General features: G+C 41.3%; 1 protein-coding gene across 4 annotated transcripts in view; it reads left to right on the plus strand.

Moving 5' to 3' along the window:
* The first annotated feature begins 506 nt into the window (after positions 1–506).
* Positions 507–15,046, plus strand: part of znf280d (zinc finger protein 280D) — a 130,621-nt gene continuing 116,081 nt past the window's right edge. For all 4 annotated transcript variants that reach the window (XM_060852780.1, XM_060852779.1, XM_060852781.1 and 1 more), the window contains exon 1: positions 507–595. The gene's annotated coding sequence lies outside the window, so the exon portion shown is untranslated. The remainder of the gene's footprint in view (positions 596–15,046) is intronic.

Consider the following 15,046-nt stretch of genomic DNA (forward strand, 5'->3'; position numbering starts at 1 on the left):
TCAGCATGGAGGAGGTAGGCATGGGAGCTCTGCATGGGGTGCAGCTCGGCATTGGGGAGCTCAGTAAGGGGCTGCAGCTGCAGTTGGGCAACAAATAGAAATAGGGTGTAGTTAGGCAAGATAATGTCCTTGTCCACCTACAGCCCTATGCTCAGCTCCCTCATTCCCAGCTGTGGCTACAAACCCCAAGCCCAATTTCCTTGTGCTGCGCTGTAGCTCTATGTCCAGCTTCATCATGCCCAGCTCCCTTGTGCTGGACTTTAGCCCAATGTCTAGCTCCTCAGTGCCCAGCTGCCATGCTCAGCTCTCCCCCACTCAGCTGCATCCATGTCTCCCAAGGCCAGGTGCAGCCCAAGGCCAGGTGCAGCCCATGACCAGCTGCAGCCCCGTGCCCAGCTCGTGAGCAGGTGCAGCCCCGTGCCCAGCTGCGGGAGAGGAATAGCCTTCGCGCGCCAGGGCTGCCTGTTACCCATGATGCTCCGGGGACGTCCCCAGTGCGCAGCTGCGGCAGCGGCAGCGGCAAAAAATATCATAATAATGTTGGCGGATGGCCGGTATTAAGAATTTGCGCGTTTAGGCCGCGGAGAAGCAGGCGGTGAGTCACTCTTTCTGACGGGTATTGATTAGAGAGGTTCAGAACCGTGTGGCGACACCCTGGGGCCCGTAGCGGCCTGTGGGAGTTGGCTGGGAAGGTCTGGGCCTGCGGAGCGGGCGGCCTGGCCACCGGCGCCATGTTTGCTGTTGTCGCTTCGCTTAGAAGAACCGGACGGACGGCGAGGTTCAAGGCGAGGCCTCTGGGCGGGCCGGCCACTTATTAATTAGCTCTTCATTCGCCTTATTGCGCCATCTGTCAAGTCGTGGTCCCCTTCCAGAGACATTTTTTTTCCCCCCCTGTTCGCATTCAGTTCGGATGGATTTTTCCTTCTTGTGGCGAAGATTATTTATCGGAAGCCGCCAGCAGAAAATGGAAAGGCAAAGAAAGAGCTCGGGGGTTGAGCGATTCGACCTCGGTCCTCCCCGCTCTTTGCAGGCGCTTATGATTAACAGCCGAGCAGCAGCTGTTTTTTTTTAACATCGCTGGGTCTTAAAAAAATACGCACACGCTTTACTCAACTGTTTACCACAACCTAATGCAACTTGCATGATACAAAAGAAGGAACACACGTGTTTTCTTTTTATGACAGTTACGTTGTGTTCTTGCACATTTTGTATTTGCAAAATTTTCAAGGCGAAGAATTAGAATAAAAAAAGTGGCAGGTCACTTTATCGTCATACACGATTTCTCCCTGAACTGTCAAATGTTCACTTACATTCCATGAAACTTTATTTGATTACTCATTCGAATATTGTTGCCGCCTTTTTCTGAGTTTTTTTGTAAAAATGTTGACACCTGTACCCATACTTCAGTACGTACACGTTACTTAAACAGCTGTATGAATTTCAGTGAATTTATAAATCAGTAGTATTTGGATTCAAGGCATTTTCATGCTTTTGTTTCTGTAGGTTGCTTGTACCTTGGAGGATTAAAATGACCCGCATTGTATTGTATTATTTAAACTGGCGATTAAACTAACATTAATCCTGGAAGGTTTTCTTTAACTCGTTAAAGGAGGGTGAATAGTGCTCCTCAAAAATTATGCTGAAATGAATTTGAGTTAGTTCTTAAGATTTTTATTATAGGGCTAGGGCTATAATTTCATCATAATTTGTTCCTAACATTTTAAACTTTATATAAATTTCCAAAAATATTGTATTTTAGATGAGATTGCAGGTTCTGATGATCCAATACTTCAGTGATCGAGAGCGCAGATTCAGAAAAAAACCTTGTCAGTGAAGGAACGACTTTAATGAGTCGCTGCAGTGCATTTTGTGAATGATCTGCACTGCTGCCAATGTGTGGTGGTGTTTAGGGGAGTGTATGTTTAAGGTGGCATATGTGCTGATGAAGTAGACTGCTTTGTCTTGGATGGTGTTGAGCTTCTTGTGTGCTGTGTTAGAAATTTGGGGTGGCATGGTGGCTCACTGGTTAGCACTACTGCCTCACAGCGCCAGGGACCCAGGTTCAAATCCCGCCTTGGGCAACTGTTTGCACATTTCCCCCCTCCTCGGTGTCTGCGTGGGTTTCCTGCGGGTGCTCCGGTTTCCTCCCACAGATGTGCAGGTTAGGTGAACTGGCCATGCTAAATTGCCTGTAGTGTTAGGTGCATTAGTCAGGGGTAAATGTAGGGGAATGGGTCTGGGTGAGTTACTCTTCGGAGGGTCGCTGTGGACTTGTTGGGCCAAAGGGCCTGTTTCCACACTGTAGGGAATCTTAACAAAAAAACTAATCTGTATTTCACACTTTGAAGAAAACTAGAAGATATAAAATTATTTGGACACGTTTTTTGTATTGAATTAGATGATGTGTGTTTTTTTTTTGTGGAATTGTGTCCAGCAGTATGAGGGCTAAAGACCTATCTATTGAAGTGAAAATTTCAATCCATGCTACAAGCCACTTTTGCAGTTTTTCTGGAAACCAAGTTGCTTTCAAGAAGCAACTAAATAAGGTAGGAAATTAAGAAGTGAATATAGCGTAATCACTGGGGAGCAAAATTGTCTTTGAGAGGACTAGGGAGCTTTTACTAATAGATGTCTAACAACTTTCTCTGATCAGGTGTACCCGAGAACTCTGTGGGAAGCTAGAAATGTGATTGCTGGGCCTCTTGCTGAGATATTTGTATCATCGATAGTCACAGGTGAGGTGCTGGAAGACTGGAGGTTGGCAAACGTGGTGCCACTGTTTAAGAAGGGTGGTAAAGACAAGCCAGGGAACTATAGACCGGTGAGCCTGACCTCTGTGGTGGGCAAGTTGTTGGAGGGAATCCTGAGGGACAGGATGTACATGTATTTGGAAAGGCAAGGACTGATTTGGGATAGTCAACATGGCTTTGTGCGTGGGAAATCATGTCTCACAAACTTGATTGAGTTTTTTCAAGTAGTAACAAAGAAGATTGATGTGGGTAGAGCAGTAGATGTGATCTATATGGAGTTCAGTAAGGCGTTCAACAAGGTTCCCCATGGGAGACTGATTAGCAAGGTTAGATCTCACGGAATACAGGGACAACTAGCCATTAGGATACAGAACTGGCTGAAAGATAGAAGGCAGAGGGTGGTGGTGGAGGGTTGTTTTCAGACTGGAGGCCTGGAGTGCCACAAGGATCGGTGCTGGGTCCTCTACTTTTTGTCATTTACATAAATGATTTGGATGCGAGTGTAAGAGGTACAGTTAGTAAGTTTGCAGATGACACCAAAATTGGAGGTGTCGTGGACAGCGAAGAGGGTTACCTCAGATTACAACGGGATCTGGACCAGATGGGCCAATGGGCTGAGAAGTGACAGATGGAGTTTAATTCAGATAAATGTGAGGTGCTGCATTTTGGGAAAGAAATCTTAGCAGGATTTATACACTTACTGGTAAGGTCCTAGGGAGTATTGCTGAATAAAGAGACCTTGTAGTGCAGGTTCACAGCTCCTTGAAAGTGGAGTTGCAGGTAGGTAGGATAGTGAAGAAGGTGTTTGGTATGTTTTCCTTTATTGGTCAGAGTATTGAGTACAGGAGTTGGGAGGTCATGTTGCCGCTGTACAGGACATTGGTTAGGCCACTGTTGGAATATTGCGTGCAATTCTGGTCTCCTTCCTATCGGAAAGATGTTGTGAAATTTGAAATGGTTCGTAAAAGATTTACAAGGATGTTGCCAGGGTTGGAGATGCTGAACATGATGTGGCTGTTTTCCCTGGAGATTCGGAGGCTGAGGGATGACCTTATAGAGGTTTACAAAATTATGAGGGGCATGGATAGAATAAGTAGACAAAGTCGTTTCCCTGGGGTCGGGGAGTCCAGAACTAGAGGGCATAAGTTTCGGGTGAGAGGGGAAAGATTTAAAAGAGACCTAAGGGGCAACTTTTTCAGGCAGAGGGTGGTATGTGTATGGACTGAGCTGTCAGACTATGTGGTGGAGGCTGGTACAATTGCAATATTTAAGAAGCATTTGGATGAGTGTATGAATAGGAAGGGTTTGGAGGGACATGGGCCGGTTGCTGGCAGGTGGGACAAGATTGGGTTGGGATATCTGGTTGGCATGGACAGGTTGGACTGAAGGGTCTGTTTCCATGCTGTACATCTCTATGACTCTATGGGAATCCTGTTTCACAGCCCTAGTAGTTAGTGATTAGTGAAGACACCCCAGAATCTGCAGACATGATCCGGGAAGTCTTTGCTGATAAATGAATAGAGCTTCTAAATACACTTTATTCTGTCTACATAATGAAGCCTGAGGTAGTGGACTTTAACATATTCTCAACAACTCTAATCCCAGTTCAGTGATAAATGCCCAAGTTTGATTCCAGTCTAGAGCTGTCATCAATTCAGTTGTGTTCATAGGAAACTCAGTGAATATAACAAGTTAGCATATTTTATCCCGTTGCTCCCAGTTTTTGGCCCAAGGGAGTCATCTCTTCCCTCTTTGATCTCTGTGGACACTTGTCTTTTTGTGTTGAGAGTGAGTATGCCTGTATTTATGGCGTTAAGGGGAAATAGCTTTAATTCCAACTGAAAGCTTAAATGTTAATCAGTAGTTTCCTCTTTCTTTAAGAAGTTTTATTCATACTAATTGGCTGTTTGTACAACTCATTCAAGACCTGGGTAGCAGTGCAGAAGTTGGCAGTTGGCCATTTTGACAAGTGAATTCACATTTACACTAATGGTGGTATTGGTTGAATAGTGGGGATTGATTATACTGTTTGAAAAGTGGGCATTGCTCCTGTCACAGTCGTAACTGCTGAAACAGCAGCCATCCAGGCAGTTGAGAACAATGTAAAAACATAAGAGGTAGGAGCAGGAGAAGGCCATCTGGCCTGTTGACACTGCTCCGCCATTCAATAAGATCATGGCTGATCTTTTTGTGGACTCTGTTCCACTTACCTGTCTGCTTATCAGAACTCAAGTCCTTTACTATTCAAAGACACCCCAGAGTGTTCATCACACTCCTGCTGCCTGATGGATGTTTGATAGGCTTTGGGGAGTCAAAAGATGCAGAATTCCAAGCTTCTGACTGGCACCTGTGTTCATATTGCATGAATCATGATGCACTTAGTCAGGAATGGATTTTATACCAGGCAAGTGGTAAAATTTGAAACATAAGTGGAGATGAATGACATAATATTTTTAAGCAACCTGTACAGAGCTGTTGTAAGACTCATCTGGACCATGTCGGACTTAAAATTGTCTTCCTGGCTAAGAGATGTGGCACAGTAGTAATAGCTATAAAGGCTAGCATAAATGACAAAGTGGAAAAAAGTCAATATCTCCTCTAAGATTTTTCCATCAACAGGGAAATGAATGAACACATTCGTGTAAGCAGCCAATCTGCCAAGATTAGATGACAATTCTATTTTGTTTTAGGAAGAAAAGCCTAACGTTTTCAAAATCCAAAACACAGCCTTCAAGGTTTGAGTAAAGATTTGTATCTTGAGTGATGGTTGTCATGGTTGTGGGTATGTTTGCTGAGCTGGGAAGTTGATTTGCTGACTGAAGGCTGACAATTGGCCCTGGTTGATGAGACAAATTTCTGTTCTTAGAATCATACAGCACGGCTAACTTGCCTATTTTGACAAAGTTTTCTCAAACTAAGCTAGCCCCATTTGCCTGTGTATGGCTCATATCCCTCAACCTTTTCTATTCATGTACCTGACCAAATGTCTTTTAAATGTTGTAACTGAACTTATATTTACCATTCCTCTGGCAGATCATTTCACATACGAACCACCCTCTGTGTGGAAAAAGTTGCCCCTGAGGTCCCTTGTAAATCTTCTCTCACCTCAAACCTGATTTTGAACTCCCCACTCTAGGGAAAAGACCATTGCTATTCACCTTAGCTGTGCCTTTCATGCTTTAATAAACCTCCATAAGGTTACCCCATAATCTCCCATGCTCCAGTGGAAAAAAGTCCCAGCCTATTCAGTTTCTCCTCATAACTCAAACCTTCCAGTCCTGGTAACATCCTTGTAAATCTTTTCTGCATCTTCTCCAATTTCATAATATCCTTCCCACAGCAGGGCAACCAGAACTGTACACAGTGCTCAAATGTGGCTTCACCAATGTGCTCAAATGCATAACTGTGGTATGATGTCCCAGTTCTTCTGCTCAATGGTCTTAGTATTGAAGGCAAATGTGCCAAACACTTTTCTTTTAACCACACTGTCTACCTGTGATGCAATATTCAAGGAACTATATACCTGAACCCCTAGGTCTCTCTGTTTGACAAAACTCATTGTGCCCTACCTTTAACTGTGTCTGTCCTGTCCTTGTTCATCTTACCAAAGTATAACATGTTGCATTTACCTAAACTAAACTCCCATCTGCTGCTCCTTGGCCCATTGGCCCAATTGATCAAAATCTCTTTGTAATCTTAATTTGGTGTTATCTGCAAATTTACTAGCTATTCTTCCTATATTCTCATCCAAATTGTTTATATGTAAGACAGACAGCAGTGGACCCTGCAGCAATCCTTGAACAACACTGTTGGTTGCAGGCTTTCAATCTGACAAAAACCTCCACCACCACTCTTTGCCTCCTACTGAAAAGTCAATTTTGTGTCTAGTTGGCAAATTCTCCCTGAACTCCATGTGATCTAACTTTGCAAACTGGTCTCCATATGGAACCTTGTCAAAGGCATTACTGAAGTCCGTGTAGACAATGTCGACCACTCCAACTCATCTCTCTTCTTGGTGACATCCTCAAAACTCGATCAAGTTTCTGAGAGATGATTTCCCACGCGCACAGCCATGCTGACTATCTCTAATCAGTCCTTATCTGTCGAAGTGCATGTAAATCCTGTCTCTCAGAATCCCCTGCAACAACATATCCACCACTGACTTCAGGCTCAAGTGCCTGTCATTCCCAGGCTTCTCCTTACAGCCTTTCTCAAATAAAGGCACAGCATTCGCCAACCTCCAGTCTTCCGGCCTCTCATCCATGACTGTACATGAGACAAATATCTCTGCTAAAGGCCCTGCAGTTTCTTCCCTAGCTTCTCACAATGTTCTGGGATACACTTGGGCAGGTCCTGGAGATTTATCTATCTTTATGCTTGTTAAGAGCTCCCAGCACCACCTCTTCTGTAATGTGGAATATTTGCAAGACATCAATATATATTAGGCCAGTTCTCTAGCATCCATTGGTTTTCTCCACAGTAAATACGAACAAGTACCTCTAAGTCATCGAGTCATAGAGATGTACAGCACGGAGAGAGACGCTTCAGTCCCATTCGTCCATGCCGACCAGATATTTTAACCTAATCTAGTCCCATTTGCCTGCACTTGATCCATATCCTTATAAACCCTTTCTATTCGTATACCCATACAGATGCCTTTTAAATGTTGTAATTGTATGAGGCTCCACCACTTTCTCTGGCACCTCATTCCATACACGCACTACCCTTGGAGTGAAAAGGTTGCCCCTCAGGTCCCTTTTAAATTTCCCCTCTCACCCTAAACCTCTGCCCTCCATTTCAGACTCACCCACCCCAAGGAAAAGACTTTGTCTCAAGTTGAGGCTCTGGATGTCGGTTTGCTCGCTGAGCTGGAAGGTTAATTTTCAGCCATTTTGTCACCATACTAGGTAACATCTTCAGAGAGTTTCCAAATGAAACCTTGATTCGGAGGCCTACTGAAGATGTTACCGAGTATGGTGACGAAATGTCTGAAAGCAAACCTTCCAGCTCAGCGAGCAAATCTTCATCCAGAAACTTTGTCTATTTAACTTTGAAGGTCACCCCTCAGCCTCCAATGCTCCAGGGAAGACAGCCCAGCGTATTCAGCCTCCCCCGTCGCGCAAATCCTCCAACCCTTGCAACATCCTTGTAAATCTTTTATGAACCTTTCCAAGTTTCACACCATTCTTCCAATAGGAGGGGGACTAGAACTACACACCATATTCCAAAAGTGGTTGAACCAATGTCCTGTTCAGCCACAACATGACCTTTCAACTTCTATACTCTGTGTTCTGTCCAATAAAGGAAAGCATGCTAAAATCCTTCACTGTCCTGTCTACTTGCGATTTTACTTTCAATGAACTATGAACCTGCACTCCACGGTCTCTCTGATCAGCAGCACACCCCATGACCTTACCATGAAGTGTACAAGTCCTGCCCTGATTTGCCTTTCCAAAATGCAGCAACTCACATTTATCTAAATTAAATTCAATCTGTCACTCTTTAGCCCATTGGCCCATCAGATCAAGATCCAGTTGTACTCTGAGGTAACCTTCTTCACTGTCCACTATACCTCCAATTTTGGTGTTATCTGCAAACTTACTAACTATACCTCCTATGTTCACATCCAAATCATTTATATAAATTAGGAAAAGCAATGGACCCAGCACTGATCTTTGTGGCACTGCACTGGTCACAGGTCTCCAGTCTGAAAAACAACCCTCCACCACCACCCTCTGTCGTCTTCCTTTGAGCCAGTTCTGTATTCAAATGGCTAATTCTTCCTTTATTCCATGAGATCTAACCTTGCTAACCAGCTCCCATAAGGAGCTTTGTCGAATGCCTTACTGAAGTCCATATAGATCACGTCCATCGCTAGTCCTCATCAATCCTCTTTATTACTTCTTCAGAAAACTCAGCCAAGTTTGTGAGACATGTTTTCTCATGCATAAAGCCATGTTGACTGTCCCTAATCAGTCCTTGCCTTTCCAAATGCATGTAAATCCTGTCCCTCAGGATTCCCTCCAACAACTTTCCCACCACCAACATCAGGCTCACAGATCTACAGTTTCCTTGCTTTTTCTGACCAAGTTTCTTAAATAGTGGCATCACGTTAACCAACCTCACTTCCTGCACCTCACCTGTGACTATCAGTGATACAAACATTTCAGCAAAGGGCCCAGCAATCATTTCCCTAGGTTCCCACAAAGTTCTAGGGTACATCTGATTGGGCCCTGGGCATTTGCCCACTTTTATGCGTTTCAAGACATTGAGCACTAGCTCCTCTATAATATGGACATTTTTCAGGATGTCACCATCTGTTTCCACACATTCTATACCTTCCATGACCTCCACAGTAAACATAGCAAAATACTCTTTTAATATCTCCCCCATCTCTTGCAGCTTCACACATAGGCTACCTTGCTGACCTTTGAGGCGCCTTATTCTCTCCGTAGTTAACCTTTTGTCCTTTAATGTATTTATAAAATCCCTTTGGCTTCTCCTTAACCCTATTTGCCAAAGTTATCTCATGTCCCCTTTTTGCCCTCCTGATTTCCATCTTGTGTACTCCCGTTGCCTTTATACTCTTCTAAGGATTGACTTCATCTCTGCTGTTTATACCTGACATATACTTCCTTCATTTTCTTAAACAAAACCTCAATTTCTCTAGTCAACCAGCATTCCCTATACCTACCAGCCTTTCCGTTCACCTAAGCAAGAGTATGCTGTCTCTGGACTCTTGTTTTTGAAGTCTTCCCATTTCCAGCCGTCCCTTTTCCAGCGAACATCTGCACCCAATCAACTTTTGAAAGTTCTTGCGCAATACCGTCAAAATTGGCCTTCCTCCAATTTAGAACTTTAACTTTTAGATCTGGTCTATCCTTTTCTATCACTATTTTAAAACAAATAGAATTATAGTTGCTGGCCCCAAAGTGCTCCTCAACTGACATTGCAGTCACCTGCACTGCCTTATTTCCCAAGAGTAGGTCAAGCTTTGCAGCTTCTCTCATAGGTACATCCACATACTGAATCAGAAAATTTTTTTGTATACACTTAACAAATTCCTGGCTGTCCCAGTCAATGTTGGGAAAGTTAAAATCCCTAACAACAATCACCCAATTATTCTAACAGATAATTACAGATTTGTTTCTCAATTTCCTGCTGACTATCAGTGGTGGTGGTGGGGGAGTTCTATAAATACAATCCCAATAATGCGATCATCCCTCTCCTATTTCAGTTCCACCCAAATAACCTCCCTAGATGTATTCCCAGGAATATCCTCCCTAATTACAGCAGTAATGCTATCCATATCAAAAACTCTACTCCCCTTCCTCTCTTGCCCCCCTCTTTCCATCCTTGCTATAGCATTTGTATCCTGGAAGATGAAGCTGCTAATCCTGTCCATCCCTGAGCCATGTCTCTGTAATTACTATGATGTTCCAGTCCCATGTTCCTAACCATGTCCAGAGTTCATCTGCCTTCCTTGTTAGGCCTTTTGCATTGAAATAAAAGCAGTTTAATTTATCAGTCCTACTTTGTTCTCTGCCTTGTTCCTGCCTGCCCTGACAGTTTGACTCTTTCCTTTTCTCAACTGTACCCTTTTGTGTTGCAGCTTTCTGCGATTTAAATCATTTTCTATTCTTTTAGTCTTTCTAAAATGTAGTAGTTCACATTTTCCCACATTTTATGCCATTTGTCAAGATTTTGCCCACTTGCTTAACTGATCAACATCTGTCTGTAAACTGTTACAAATCACACACCACCAGGTCATAGTCCAACAGGTTTATTTGGACGCACTAGCTTTCGGAGCACTGTTTCTTCATCAGGTGGTGGTGGAGTTGATGAAGGAGCAGTGTTTTGAAAGCTAGTGCTTCCAAATAAACCTGTTGGTCTGTGACCTGGTGTTGTGTGATTTGTAACTTTGTGCACCCCATTCCATCTGGCACCTCCAAATCCTCTGTCAGCTGTTCACATCCTTCCTGCAACCTGCCTTTCTTCCGAATTTTGTGTCATCTGCAAATTTGTACAGAGTATTGGTGGTCAAAATAGAACATTAACAGTGGTGAAAATCTGATATTCATGTTCAGAATTGCTCAGAGATTGATTTCAAATTAGGAAAGGTTGAACAGCCTTCAGGGCTATTGTCTTATATTAAGAAACCCAGAAATTTAAATTCTTTTCAAATGATATATATATTGTGTTGTTAATTCAAATTTAATTACATAATTGACTTGGTCAAATTTACAAACCTTAGAATTGTTGAATTGAGATTATTGCATTAAATTTGGCTGAGATTGACTAGATGTTTCTGATATGCAATTGAAATACATTAAACTAATTTCGTGAAACTAGTTTTGAGTTAACAATTTCCAGTGAGATCTGAGGTCAACATTGTATCTACTTTCAGTTTCGTATTTCCTGACCTCGAGTACACTTTGTACTGATGTTATTGCAAAATGTCTCAAAAAAAAGACACTTTTAAGAAAGCAAACAATAGTTAAGTAATAGTTGTAGAAAGTGATGGTTGGAGTTTGATGAAAAATTGAATGCTTTGTATATTACCATGTATATTAAGGGCATGTACACAGTCCCACTTTTGCTTTTAAATGCCATTCCTCATCCCTCCAGCTGCCAAATTTCTTTTGTTTCTCATTGGGATTTTCAAATATTCCCTTTTAATCAGCTAATTTTTGCACTGCAATGGAATAACCTGGATCAAGAATATTTTCTTTCTGCTATTTGATCTCATTTGCAGTGGAATTGCTACTTTTCAATGGTGCAGAGCTATAAGCTATTCACAGCTGTTTTGCAACATAAGCATGATGTCTGCAGTTTAAAAAAGGAGGTAATGGTGCTTGTCTTCTGGACTTCTGTCCTAGGGAATATATTGACAAGAAAAAGGAGCTGACAAGACCATTAAACCTCTGAACTCTTGATGTTATCCTGAAATGATTGAGACTACCTGGGCAGAATAAGTCAATGATAACATCAGAGAAAGACATGAATGCAGTGAAACATTGCTTTTCTTTTAAACCACTTTTTTCTCCATTGCCTGTTATCCCACATAAGATGTTATATTTTCAGGGCTGCCTGAGTTGGAAAGTGACTCCTAATGGACTTGTAACGTTAATTCTTTCTACACATGCTGGCATATCTGCTAGCTTCTCCAGTACGTTGTTTTCATTTATGATAATATATTACCTCAAATGCAAGCACTGAGGCAAATGGGCACAGAAACTTAGTCCTGAGAATTTCTGAGTTATTCTATAATTTTGTTTGGTGTTGTGAACTTAATGGGGGGAGGCAATTGAGGGACAAGTTAGCATGAGTTTCATTATAGTGCTCTTTTTACTGAAGAGTGTGAAATAGAGTACACCCAACACAAGCATGTTAGTCTTTGAGATCGATTTAGCATAGACCAAGGATTGGGGACCTGCGTGGTCTCTTTTGTCTCAGTCGATAATTATATAATTGGGGAAACATGCATTTTTACTCAAGGTGGGAGATATAAATTGCAAATTACTAGAATTTGCATACATGCAAATGTCATAGCTTCACTGTAATGAAATCGTAGAGTAAACAAATGGGAATAGATTTATTCTTTATTAATCCTTTTACATAGTATAGTTGATTTACTGTGAAAATTATCTGAAAATAACTGGACTATTTGGGGTGTGTGGATACACTCACTTAAGTTAAACAATGACCTTTGGGAATGTTTAGGAAGCAAAAGACATTCTTTGCAGCAGAAACTAACTTTTTACTAACTATATGTGAATTTTATGCATTTGAAATAGTGCTGATTGTGCATATGATGAAAGAATTGGGTAAAAAAAATCCAGTTTCCACATTAAAAATGGTGCAACAGCATCGCAAAGAAAGACAAATATTTTACAAAAAGGCACTGCAACCTGCTCCCAGTGCTCCCTGGATTGATCACCTCTCTTGTTCCTATTGGAGTTCCCCAAATTTATTTTAGCCCAGGATATTTCTCGGGCCGAAGAGCCTGTACTGTGCTGTACTGTTCTCTGTTCTTATCTACCAGCTTCACATCGACAAAACAGCTGTATGCATGGAGCCTGCTTCCACAAGTTACACTCAGTTCAACTCCTTCATTAGTTCTGCTGACGCAGTGCTGATTAGGTTGTTGTCCTGTTCCTGCCTCAGTCGAATTAAAACGCTCAGAGACACCATTGATTTACCTTCTTTTATTCCAGGCCCTAGAGACAGAGAGAGAAAACGATGCACAGAGACATGAGTTCACAGTCTTCTCTGGAACAGCAGTTTCTCAATTAACATAAATAATCATTTTACAGGGAGAAGTATCCAGATAAGGCAACATACAGATTGATTGGGTGACCATTGCAATCACCGAGTGTCAGTGCAAAATGTTAAGCCACCTGCTGTTACACAATGAATAACTGGCTTCACATAATGAATACTTTTCACCTTGTTAAACTGACCTCACATACTGCATGCTTCCAGTATTGTTCAATGGCTCTACATCATGACAGCTTTTCCACCATTTTAATCCATTTCCCTTGCCTCCAGCACCTCATTGTTAACTCTTAAGTTTTTGTCTGATCTGAGTCATGCTCAGCTGAACCTTTTTTTCACAAAACTCAGAACATAACTCTTTCCCTATACACATTCTCAAGGTTTTCTGTCTGATATTTAGTCTTATGTGAACTGTAACTTCAGCTGAATGCGCATTGTCTGTGACTTTATTTAAAAAAAAATTTTAATGACATAGGTGAGAAACCTACACAAAAATAAGTAGAAATGTAAAAAGGCAAGGGAAACTGTTGAGGTTTGACAGGAAGACTAAAATAGCTGAATATTATTTAAATAAAGAAAGACTACAGAAAGCTACGGAATAGAATAATTTGGGAATCCTTGTCCTTGAATCATAAAAAGCTGGTATTATAATTCAGTACATAATAGAGAAGGCAAGTGGGATGTTGAGCTTTGTTTCAAAGGGAATAGTGTATAAAAGTTGTTTAAGCTGCACAAGGCAACAGTTGAACCATTGCTGGAATACCGTGAACAGTTCTGAGCTCCTTATCACCGGAAATATATACTGACATTGGAGGCAGTTCAGTTAGATTAAACTAAACAAGTAGAAAATATTTGATACTGATGTGGCCTTGATAATTACAAGTACATTTTTTTGCATTTAAACTGGTTTCAGTTTTAACCAGGATTAATTCTGATTTGAAGAACCAGAAAATGACATTAAAATTAAATGTTGAAACCATAAGGTTTATATAATAAAGCAGATGCAAGGAAAGCTCTTGCTAAAAGCAATAATTCAAGCACCCATGACACATGCTTATTTCTTTTACTTATGGTTTCTGGTCTAAACTAAGCATGCTGGTTCAAAATGAGTAGGTATTAATAATTTTAAACTGAATATAAATTTTAATATTTAAGGTATTTACGTCTTCAGTAACAATAAACCTCTATTTTGTAAACAATAAACAATAAATATTGAAGTGACTTGCAATGAATAAACAAACAACCTGGGATATACAAATCTTTTTATGTGAAACAAGCCATTCTTGATATTTGATCTTGTCTGACCTTTGGAAGTGTTTTTATTTGAACAAGTATTTCATTAGGCTGTTCAGCTTTGGCGAAATTACTACTTCATCTATATTTTGAATGAATAAATTGGTTTAAAAATAATTTTTTAAAATGCATTTAGAAATAACTGTTTGGTAGAATAGAACTTGAGTACTGCTGAAAAAACTATTTTGTTAAAGATTTTTGTCTTGCATTCATTAGGGTAATTTGCAAATATACCAATTTGAAGGGGGATCAAAAATGTATGAGTGCAGGGTGCCGATTGGTTGGCAATTGGACTCTGTTTGAGACATTTTGATGTAGACTGTAGCTGTTAATTTGGTGTTGACTGCCAGGATTCAATTAAAGTGAATTGCCCAGAATTAGGTTAGCAACCAATTTATGATGGTTAGTTGATCTTGCAGTATGGTGTACTTGTGTATTCCGGAAGGTTTATGTGTTAACCTGTGTAAATGCTGCTTGTTTCAGCTCAACAAAATAAGTGACTGCCAATTGCCAGTTTATTTCTCAATGCTATGCCTTGAGTTAGTCATAGAATCATAGAGATGTACAGCACAGAAACAGACCCTTTGGTCCAACTTGTCCATGCTAAGCAGATACCCTAACCTTATCTAGTCCTATTTGCCAGCACTTGACCTATGAACCTCTAAACCCTTCCTATTCATATACCCATCCAGTTGCCTTTTAAATGTTGTATTTGGACCAACCTC

Source organism: Hemiscyllium ocellatum, chromosome 39, assembly GCF_020745735.1.
Source record: "Hemiscyllium ocellatum isolate sHemOce1 chromosome 39, sHemOce1.pat.X.cur, whole genome shotgun sequence".
Classification (NCBI taxonomy): Eukaryota; Metazoa; Chordata; class Chondrichthyes; order Orectolobiformes; family Hemiscylliidae; genus Hemiscyllium; species Hemiscyllium ocellatum.